The sequence below is a fragment of the Cetorhinus maximus genome, chromosome 23 (assembly GCF_964194155.1).
Source record: "Cetorhinus maximus chromosome 23, sCetMax3.hap1.1, whole genome shotgun sequence".
Classification (NCBI taxonomy): domain Eukaryota; kingdom Metazoa; phylum Chordata; class Chondrichthyes; order Lamniformes; family Cetorhinidae; genus Cetorhinus; species Cetorhinus maximus.
Genome location: NC_135901.1, coordinates 62,280,207 through 62,290,542, shown reverse-complemented (window position 1 = coordinate 62,290,542; position 10,336 = coordinate 62,280,207).

Below are 10,336 nucleotides of genomic sequence, written 5' to 3'. Positions count from 1 at the left end.
TGCATTTAGCTTCACTGGAACGTTGTAGTAGGCCAAGGACGGACATGTGGGCATGACAGCAGGGTGGTGTGTTGAAATGACAAGCGACAGGGAGGTCTGGGTCATGTTTGCGAACAGACCGAAGGTGTTCATCAAAGCAGTCACTCAACCTGCGTTTGGTCTCTCCAATGTTGAGGAGACCGCATTTGGAGCTAAAACTCGGATTTTACATCTGAACTAAGCAAATATTGAGGGATGAAGGGCAGTTTGGCTATAGTGAATTGGGAAATGCATTAAAATACTTGACAGTAGACAGGAAATGGCCATTCTTTAAAGAAGTATAATATAAGCCCCCTTGAGAGTGAATGGCCGAATGAATAGCAGCAAAGGAATGGAGTAAGAATAATGTTCACATGTGCGTCGTCAGACAGGCAGAGCTCCAAATGATTAATAGTCAGAAGGACATGTTGCCCTCTCATCTCCCTTCTCTCTATAACGGGGCATGAACAAGAGCAGCCAGATGCCGAACCTGCGCAATTTATCTCAAACTCTGAGAAAGAGAAGCAGTTCTCCAAGGATTCCCGTTAACTAATGAGCGCAGATCAGTTCGATTTGCTGGGAGGTGTAATGGGAGTAGTAACACGGTAACAACCCAGGGAGGGCAGTGCAGAAAAATTCCAACAACTGACAGAGGCCATGGCAGGTGTAGCCAATCCCACTGGACAGACAGTGTGAATCCCAGGTGATGATGACTGATTACAAGATTCTGGACTCATCAGCCAAGGCTTCAGATACAAATGTTGCAGTGGTAGCTGTTTGAACATCTGGCACAGTTTCAAGAGAATATGCGTAAATCTGGTCTAAGGTGGAGTCTATCCAGGCCATGGGTACAGCCAGGAGTCTGGCTCGGGAAAGGGAATTAGGGATGCGCAATGAATGCTGCCCTTGTCAGCAAAGCTCAGATCCCCTTGACGAATAATAATGATAGAAGCCGATCCTGCCCGACTCACCACATGCTCATTTCAACTCGATACAGACCTCCAATGTCCTCCAGGCTGGTGGGTAAACACAACTCTGAATCAGCATCGGGAAGAGAGCTGGAAGCCAACTGAGAATAAATTACTAGGCTGATTGATGCGATAATTCAGATTTTCTTCTACATTCATAAATTAACAAATTGAATAAGGACCTAAGACTGAGTGCACCATGGAGGCGGACCTGACAGTGACGTGAACAGGAATGGCACATGATGCAATATGAAGCACAGTTCATGTTGAATTAACCTAGTTTCAAAACTTAAATATTCTTACATACGCATAGGTGTCAGCAGCACAGAAGGAGGTCATTCGGCCCATCGTGTCCGCGCCGGTCAACAAAGCTCAGACTACACTAATCCCATTATCCAGCGCTTGGCCCACAGCCCTGGAGGCTATCGCAATGCAAGTGAACATCTAAATTCTTCTTAAATGTTACGAGAGTTTCTGGCTCAACCACCCTTTCAGGCCGCGAGTTCCAGTCTCCCACACCATTTGGGTGAAAATAATTTTCCTTAACTCCCCTCTTAGCCTTCTACCTCTTAACATAAATCCATCTCCCCTTATTACTGACCTCTCTACTAATGGAAAGAAGTGCCTTCCTACTCATCCTATCTATATCCTTCATAATCTTACACATCTCTATGAGGTAATATCTCAACCTTCGTTTCTCTAAGGAAAACAACCCCAGCCTATCCAATCTTTCCTCATAGCTCAGAATCTCAATCCCAGTCAGCATCCTGCTAAATCTCCTCTGCACCCTCTCCAGTGCCATCACATAGAGGCCGAGAACAGAAATACTGAGCTCTGTGAATCAAGGGAAAATCATCCATTAAAGAGAAACGACAATTTTGCTGATACATCTACCCACCTCTCGGTCTCTAATAATGATACCCAATGGATAAATCCTGTCAATCAATTGATTATTATTCAGAGTTATTGCTTCACTGTCAAAGTAAACAGCACAAAAAAGCTACGTATACACCATGATTACAATGTCATAATTCACTACAATAATACTGTCTATGTCACAATACAACTTAATTGACAATGGCCCCGAACTTCCATGCTCCCCAGCTTTGGATTTTGGGGGCGCCTCAGAAATGCGCTGGGGGATAACACTATCAATTTCCCAGGTAAGCTTTTGCATGGCTGTTGCCCAGAAGTGCGCACTCCCTCTGGACAATTGTGTTGTGCTGGGAACCATCCTGAAATGTGATTTAAAACACAAATTTCGAATGATTGCACGGGAGCAATGATAAGAGATGCCGAGAAAAAGTTAGAAGAATTAAAAACTCTCCTAAATTCTGAGTAATTATTGTAAAGACACAGGCCGACCCCACGGGAATCCCCCAGATCCCCACCCCCTTGCACATGTCTCCGCCACCAGAACTCGGGCACCCTCCCCCACCTCAGTCTTTCCCCCCGCTCAACCTCCGAGCACACCAGCTCTCATCTCAGCCATCCTCACCACGTCGGTCCCGCACCAACTCCGACGCGCCAAGACCCTGGAACTCGTCCGCCCCTGAGATTCCCGATCCACCCCGGGGAATTCCGACCCTCCGTGAGACTCTCGACCCACCACCCACGAGTGTTCCAATCCCCAGCGGACCACCGCCCCCTGCAGTATCACTACTGCCCCCTTGGAATATCAAACCCTCGCAAACTCCAAACCAATAGCCACCCAACCCTAACCTGTTGACCACCAACCCCCAACCCCTGGAAAACGACCCCCCAAACCCCGAATCCCCGGAGGACGATCCCCCAAACGCAACCCGCTTACAACCACCCTACCGCTCCAAACGCCGGACCACCACTTCCCAAAACGACAAACCACCAACCGCCCACCCCCCAATTCACCAGATCCCCAGTCCACCACCTCCCCAACACACAACCCCCAGATCACCACCTCCAACCCCCGGAAAACCACCTCCCCCAAACAAGCCCATCACCCCCCCACCCGCAAAGGACCAGCGCCCCCCCAACAACCACACCAGGACCACCACTCTCCCAACCCCCGGACCATCACACACCCACAACCCCGGACTACCTCCCCTCCCCAAACAACCCACTAACACCCCGCCCCCAACCACCAGGACACCCCAAACCCAATGTCCTATACACTTACCTTGGAAAATTCGCCTTCCCCTGGTCTGTCAATTTCCTTGGACCTTTAAACTTACCTGCTCTACGGCAGCTAGTGCAGTAAAAAGGTGGAATACGCTGGATCTTATCTTCGCTGGTCCTAGAGAGGAGTCTTTCGATACAGGCCCCTGCAGTTCCGGCGAACGGAAGTGTCAACTTTATTTTTAAGTTCAGGTAAGTCGGTTTTTCTTTCTTCTAATTTCTGCGGGCCAGCACTTTCCAACCCGAGTCGAACGTTACGGCCCGTGTGGATAACCGTGTCAGAATTCCACAGCAGACGATTCTAGGGGTTGGAGTACCCCAATCACAATGTTACAATAGAAATAAATTTGCAGCATAGTAATTTAATGTTATTTCAGCCACATAACTTTGGCAATAGAACAATGAAATTGCGTTTACACTCTGAGAGCAGAATGTCAAGTCATCCATTGTCCCAGGTCCAATTAAACAACAGAAGTGCATTAACACCCTGAGATGTTAGCGGTAATGAGATAAATTGTATAATTACATCGATTAAATAGGACCCGTCGCATAAAGATTGTATGCAGTTAAAAGCGACAAATGATGCAGGCAAATAAAGAATCCATGCTGGAAAATGGATGAAATTACAGTGTTAAAGGTGTGAAATTATAGCATTAACGCCGCGAAATTATGTTAGTAGGCGGAAGGAATCGTAACGTTGAAATGGTGAATTAATGCCGTTAAAATGAAAGAATTTTTCGTGTAAAAGTGGTAAAATTATACGAATTAAACAAAACACATTGTGAAGAAAGAGAGGAAATTTATATCCCATTAGACCATAAGGCCATAAAACGTAGGAGCAGAAGTAGGTCATTCGGCCCAGCTAGTCTACTCGGCTTTTCAATGCGGTCATGGTTGATCTGATAATCCACTTTCCTGCCTTATCCCCATAACCCTTGATTCCCTTACTGATTAAAAATCGGTCTTTCTCAGCCTTGAATATACTTAACGACCCAGCCTCTACAGCCCTCTGTGGTAAAGAATTCCACAGATTGACCACCCTCTGAGAGAGGAAATTCATCCTCCTCTGTTAAAATGGGCGACCCCTTACTCTGAGATTATGCCCTCTGACCTCAGACTCATCGACAAGGGGGATCAACCTCTCAGCATCTACCCTGTCAAGCCCCCTAAAAATCTCATACGTTTCATTAAGGTCGCTTCTCATTCTTCTAAACTCCAATGAGCAGGCCCAACCGACTCAACCTCTCCCCATAAGAAAATCCCTCTACGTCTGGCATCAACCTAGGAAAACTTCTCTGGGCTGCCTCCAATGCCACTATATCTTGTGTTAAATAAGGGGACTAGCTCTGCCCTCAGTGTTCTAGGTGTGGCCTAACTCGTGCCTTTTATAATTTTAGCAAGGTTTTCCTTTTTTTAATGCTCCATTCCCTTTTAAATACAGGCCAACATTCCATTTGCCTTCCCTATTACCTGCTGGACTTTTTTACTAGCTTTTTGTGATTCATGCACGAGGACCCAAAATCCCGCTGTGCTGCACGTATTTGCAGTCTATCTGCATTTAAGTAATATTCAGGTTGTCTATTCCTCCTGCCAGAGTGCATAATCTCACAATTTCTCATATCGTATTACATACGGGAAAACATTTATCTAACGCGGAAATCGGGGAATTGATGAAGCTAGCCAATGATTGGTGCAGTTACTAACTAACTACAATTCTCTACCTGGATACCCGATAGCTGCAAGGACTGGATAGTAAATGGAAAACAACAGGCCTTTTGGAATTGCATGCATTTCTGTCAACATCTGAGCGCTTTCTGTATCTCACTGAAAATGGTCACTATTATTCCTCATACTAGGCTCTAGAGGCTTAATTAGTTGTTTTCACTTTTTGTCTTAATTAAAGTTATTGTAACGGACTAGTGTTGCTGCTGGTCTCCTGGTGTATCGTTTTGATGGAATTGTATGTTTGTTTTTTTCTCCTGAGATCTGACACGGCTCTGAATGGAAACACCCAGAGACTACGGAAGAATCTCAGTTTCGTTTCTTGAGAAAAACAATAACTGACTGAATATTGTGGTCAGGCTGTTCATTACTGACTGCGCTCAGAAATACAAATGCTTCGAGAAAACTCTGAAGAAGTTGTCTCTGCCGAAGTCCATGTGATCACTAATCGGCCGCATTGTGAATCTAGGACTGCACACCGACTTTCACACAACGGTCTATGTATCCATTGTGATCCAGTTAAGTACTATTACATTCGGAGAGCACATGACAACTTCTAAACGATTAAATGAAATGGAGACTTTCCATCTATAGCCCTGATTTCGGAAGTTTGAGAGGATGTCTCAATGAAAAATGCATGTTCCTGGGCGGCTATATGCGGTTGACACAGAGAAGTTGTTTCCGATGGCTGGGGAATCTAGAACAGGGATGAACAGTCTCGGGATGAAGGGCAACCATTTTGGAGAGATCTGAGGAAAAGAGTCTTCTCACTCAAAAGCTTGTGAATCTCGGATGTATTTACCCATGGGAGTGATGGATGCTCCAACGTTGGCTATATTTAAGGAAAGCATAGACAAATACCTGCTCTATCAGGGAATGACGGCGCATGGAGGATAGGAGTTAAAGTGGACTTAAACTCCAAAATCAGCGAATATTGCATTGACTGGTGGAAGAGTTTTGATGGGCTGTTTGGTCTACTCCTCTTCCTATCTCTTTTGTTCTTGCAAAATACAGGGGATATACGCATAGCCTACTCAAACTCACCTCACAATACAAGCCCCTCATTAGATGAAATAGTCGGGGGAAACTTTGTGACCATTTCGCTAAGCAAAAGACCTTCCCTATTTAAGTCTATCAAAATTGCAGACGGTACTCCAGGCGTGGCATCGTAGTGAGCCTTGGCCAGTTCTATTATGTCAACCAGTAGCTTTCTCTCTGCTGCAGAAAGGAGCCTCAAACAGCCCAGTCTTTCCTGTTCGTTTTAACATCTCAGTTCTGGTAAATGTGGCGAGTAAAGTTTTATGTTTCTGATCATTATGGAACCTGGAACCAGTAGAAACCATTCCTAATGTGAAAGGGTAGGCAGTTTTTTTTATCTTTACAAATTTACATGCAGAAAGGAAGGAAAATAGTTGACACGAATGGGTGGATCTAAGGAGATGCAGATATTGAGAGAGGTTTGTGAGCAGGGGAGAAACGAAAAATAATCAGGAGGCCTTCGAAGACTTTGGAAGCATCGAATAAGTTAGCAGGGAAGTTTTCCAAGCTCACGAGAAAATGTAGAAACAATATTCCACTAGGCATTTAAAGCCTGCTGCGCCACCCAATACGGTCCTGGCGAATCCCAGGCTTGAACTCCATTATCGCACCAGCTCCCCGTGTCCCTTAATTCCCTGAGATTCCAAGAATCTGTCTATTCCCGCCTTAAATTTATTCAACGATGGAACATCCATAATTCTTTTGGTATAGGATTCCAAAGATTCAAAAAACTCTGAATGGAGTGATCTCCCCTCATCTCAGTTCTAAATGATTGACCCCTTATCCTGCAACAGTGCACCCATGTGTTAGACTTCCCAACCAGAGGAAACAATCTCTCACCGTCCAACCTATAATGCCCCTTCAGAACTTTGTAGGTTTCAATGAGATTGCATTTCATTCTTCTAAACTCCAGCTAATATAATACCAATTTACTCAGCCGCGCGTCATCGGACAACACTCTCATCCCAGGGACCAATCTAGTGCACCCTTTCCTGTACTGTCTGCAATGCTATTTCCGTATATGTGGAGACCAAACCTGCACAAAATATTGCACATACAGTCTCATCAAAACACTGTGCAATTAGCAAGACTTATTTATTCGTACACTGCAGCCCCCTTGCGATAAAGCCAACATGCCATTTGACATTCTAATTGCCTGCTCCACCTGCACGCTAAATGTCTGTGTTCCTTGTACAAGCACACCCAAGTTTCTTTGAACATTAACACTTGCAAATTTCTCACATGTTAAAAGTATTTTGCCTTTCTGCCCTCATGAGTAAAGTAAAGATCTTCACACTTTCATATCTTATACTCCAACTGCCTACTTGTTTCCCACTCATATTATCTGCCTATATCTCTTTTCACCCTCTTCGCGTCTTTCCCTGTTTACCTTCAAATTCAGCATAATGCCGTCAGCAAACGTTGCTACATTACTCTCTGTCTCTTCAATTCATTAATATAGATTGCAAATAGCTGAGGCCAGAACACTGATCCTTTTGCTACTCCACTATTCACTGCCTGCCAACTTGTAAACGTTCCCTTTATGCCCACTCTCTGTTTCCTAACAATGAACATATCTTCCAATCAAGCTAAAATATTACCATCAGCTCCATGAGCCCCTTATCTTGCCGATTAAACGTTTGTGTGGCATCATACCGAATTCCTTTTTCTAAATTCAGGTATAATTCATCTACCGGTTTCCCTTCATCTACTCTATTAGTTACATCCTCAAAGAAAAAGTTCATCAAGTTGACAAACGGGATTTCCATTTAGTTAAACTATGTTGATTCTTCTAATTATAATATGCATTTTTCTAAGCGTTTTCTTAATGCTTCCTAACTCATATATTCCAGCATTTCCCAGCAACTGATGTTAGGCTAACAGTGTTCACTGTTTTCTCCCTGCCTTCTTTCCTGAAAAGGGTAATTACATTTGTAAACTTCCAATCTGTTGGATCCTTCCCGTATCTAATGAATTTTGGAAAATTATAGCCAGCACGTCCACTACTTTTGCAACCATCTCTTCTAAAACCGTAGGGTGTCGGTCATCATGTCCTGGGGATCTGTCCGACTTTATTAATTTAAGATTAAACAATAGTTTTCCTCTATTTATATTATTTTCCTTAATTTTCTCTTTCCCCCGAGCCCAGACTTTACACTCTGTTTCTGGTATGTAACTTGTTTCCTCACTGCTGAAAGACTGACACAAAATATTTCTTCAATGCCTCTGTCATTTCCTTATTCATCATCATAATCTCTCTTGTCTCAGCTTCCAAGTGGCCAACATTTACTTTAGCTAATCTCATCCTCTTTATGTATTTATATAATTCTTGCAATCTACTTTTATATGTCTGGCTTCTCTGCTCCAATATTCTGTTTTTTTCTTCCCCTTTTTATCAAACTTTTGGTGGCCCTTTGCTGGTTTCTAAAACATCTTCAATCCTCAGAGTTGCCAGTTACAATGCAACATTGTAAACTTCTTCTTTTAAACTGTGAACCATGATGGGTCTTCCCTGCTGAGTTTTCGTTACTCAATGGGATCTATTTTTGTTGAAGATAGTGTTATTTTTATTTCAAAGCTTTTCACTGTTCATTTATCTCTACGCCTTTTAGCCTATTTAACCAATTAACATTAGACAGTTATCCTCTCTTATCTCTGTAATTCCCTTTGTGTAAGCGTAATATTCACTTTTTTTTGCGATTGGAGTATGTCACTTTCAAACTTAACATGGAATTCAATGACATTATGATCATTATTTCCAAGTAGGTATTTTACTATAATATTACTAATTAACCCTGCTTCCTTTCACAATATTATATCTAAGATAATGTCGTCTTTAGTCGTTTCCACAACATATTATTCCAAGAAACTATCACTAAAACATTCTACGAACACATTACCTAGAACATTCTTGACAATTTGATAGTCCCGGTCTACATGTAGGATAATGTTTCCGACAATTATTATGTTTCCTTTGCTCCAAGCTTCAATGATTTATTATTTAATGTTCCATTGATCTCTTCACCTGAAGCCTTATTTCAGTCCAACATTCATTGGTCCCTCTCCCTCTTCTTTCCTGAATGCACTGGCTCTGATCTTGTTCTGTTTAACACTCAGTCATACCTCTCCCACTCTAAATGCTCTGACTTTGATTGTATTGAGCTCTATGCTCACTGGTTCCCAACCGCTTTTTCTCCAGGTGCTAGTGAATCTAACTGGAATCAATTCTACACTCGCTGCTTCTTCTTTTCTCCTTCTCTAAAACTGCTTGCTCTGCTTGGATTCTGTACTGAAGTCAATGGTTCTCAGCGATCTCCTCCCCTGAATATGCTAACTCTGAGTGAGTATTTTAGTTTTCTCTCAGACTGGATCATCTCGTTCTCCTGACAAAATTTGGTGGTCTCGCTTAATTCAGAATTGCACTCACTTTTCAGTCGAGGCTGGGTCAATTAATTTATTCAAGGCAGGGTTAGACTTATTGTTGCTCGAAGGAGGAGTCAAGGATTATGGAGGCGGATAGGAAAGTAGAATTTAGACCACTTCCCATATTAACCATGATATTATTCAATGGCAGGAGCAGGGTCGAGTGGCTAAATGGCCTATTCCTGCTCCTAAGTCCTATGTTCCTATGTTCTAAAGAACATTTAAATATTAAAAAATAGGAACTGGACAAGACTATTTGGCTTTTTGAACATGCTCTGCATTCAATTACATTAGTTTGCTCTAAATTCACACACTAGCCCATACTTTTAACTGCTTCTGTATCTAAAAGTCTTTCAACGTCTGTCTGGATTATATTAAAGAAAATAACATCTACAGCTCCATGGGGTTGAAAATAGCAAGAATCCTGAAACACCCACTCACACATCAGCCCTAAATAGCGGACAAAATATCTGTGACTTGAAGCCCTGAATTCTAGATTCCCCAGGCAAGACACCTACTTTATTAGCATCTACCCTGTCAAGACATTTAAGAATTTCATATATTTAAAAAAATCAACACTTGATCTTCAAAACTCCGGCAAATATAGCCGAAGTCCAGTCATTTCTTCTCAGTCATTAAAGCTTTATAACAGCTATATCACCTCAACCTGGAGCAGAGGGGTTGGGAGAGGCGGATAAGTCTCATTATCCCCCTTAGGATCCTTGTGAATGAACAATGACACTCATTATGTACAAAGATAAAACTGAACACATGGACTGCAGCGTTCAAGAAGGCATTTGAGCACTACCTTCCCAAGGCAATAAATGCTGGCATAACCAGCGATGCCCACGTCCCATGATCGAATTTAAGAAAAAACAAACACACACACACACACACACAGGCAGACACAATTAGAAATGTGTAGAGCAATTTCATTTCTCTGTTCATTTATAGTGCATGGCATACAGATAGTATTGTATTTATATAGCGCTGCAAAGGACGTTCCAAAGTGC